The sequence below is a fragment of the Eleutherodactylus coqui genome, chromosome 3 (assembly GCF_035609145.1).
Source record: "Eleutherodactylus coqui strain aEleCoq1 chromosome 3, aEleCoq1.hap1, whole genome shotgun sequence".
In the NCBI taxonomy this organism is placed as follows: Eukaryota; Metazoa; Chordata; class Amphibia; order Anura; family Eleutherodactylidae; genus Eleutherodactylus; species Eleutherodactylus coqui.
The window spans coordinates 261,491,032-261,491,638 of record NC_089839.1 but is presented as its reverse complement, the minus strand read 5'-3'; the positions used below and the strand labels follow the sequence as shown (position 1 = coordinate 261,491,638).

At 49.9% G+C, this 607-nt stretch overlaps 1 non-coding gene across 1 annotated transcript; it reads right to left on the bottom strand.

Annotated features, from left to right (window-relative positions):
• On the bottom strand, window positions 1–85 carry TRNAR-UCU (transfer RNA arginine (anticodon UCU)). Its single transcript is given in 2 exon segments — window positions 1–36; window positions 49–85. It is a non-coding gene; the product is annotated as a tRNA-Arg (tRNA).
• Between the last annotated feature and the right edge of the window lie 522 nt (window positions 86–607).

The window sequence follows — 607 nt, the reverse complement described above, 5'->3', positions numbered from 1 at the left end:
CGACTCCGCCGGGACTCGAACCCGGAACCTTTGAATCGCTTCCACCACTAGAAGTCCAATGCGCTATCCATTGCGCCACGGAGCCACCTGTTGGATTCGAAGGCAATAACATACATCAGTGACATAAGAAGACACCATGAAAATCATCATGAGCTGTCATTATGTCTTCTATAGCGCAGAGGCTGCCGGGCTCATCACAGGCCTCTATGCCGCCGCAGAACACACAACGGCCGCGGAGAGGAGGATGGAAAAGTCCACTGCAGAATGCGAGGCCGACGAGATTTCGCAATAGCAAAAGAACAGCGCATGCGCCCTTGTTTTCAGCTAGGCGATTTCGGTTTAACGCGCATGCGTAATGTGTATAGAACGCTAGAGCTAGACATCGTCGTCTTTTTTAACTTGCGCAGAGGGCATCTTGCTGTCGCTTACATATATCTGGGCTTCGGGAAGATGTCTCCCTTTTATGTTGCTTGTTCGTAGACGTATCAAGGAGCAGTGACTAACAACAGCCACTAGAGGGTGATCTGTACAATGTCGCATCCCACAGAGGAGACTATGTAATGTGCCCCGCAGATACGTCACAGATTTGCATATACACTATACTGGA